The sequence below is a fragment of the Morone saxatilis genome, unplaced genomic scaffold, assembly GCF_004916995.1.
Source record: "Morone saxatilis isolate NCDOM2014 unplaced genomic scaffold, NCSU_SB_2.0 Contig21, whole genome shotgun sequence".
NCBI lineage: Eukaryota > Metazoa > Chordata > Actinopteri > Moronidae > Morone > Morone saxatilis.
In genome coordinates this window covers 21,360,336-21,360,560 of record NW_023339774.1, presented here as the reverse complement: position 1 = coordinate 21,360,560, position 225 = coordinate 21,360,336, and the positions used below count along the sequence as shown (strand labels likewise).

General features: G+C 29.8%; 1 protein-coding gene across 1 annotated transcript in view; it reads right to left on the bottom strand.

Moving 5' to 3' along the window:
• Nucleotides 1-225, bottom strand: part of polm (polymerase (DNA directed), mu) — a gene marked incomplete in the record, with an annotated part of 11,390 nt that overhangs the window by 6,802 nt on the left and 4,363 nt on the right.

Below are 225 nucleotides of genomic sequence, written 5' to 3'. Positions count from 1 at the left end.
GAAAAAGGTTGGGAACCACTGTTGAACCAAGGTCACAAAACTATTATATACATATAAAAACAATCGTATTTCCTACTATAACTGTGTGGAGAAAAACAAAGTATGTCGACATATTTTACCAGCTGGAGCCAAAAAAACATTTAAAAACATAATTTTCAAGAAATTATGTCATAAAAACAAGATTTCACAACCAGTGTGAGTCCAAAAAAAACAAAAACAAAACAA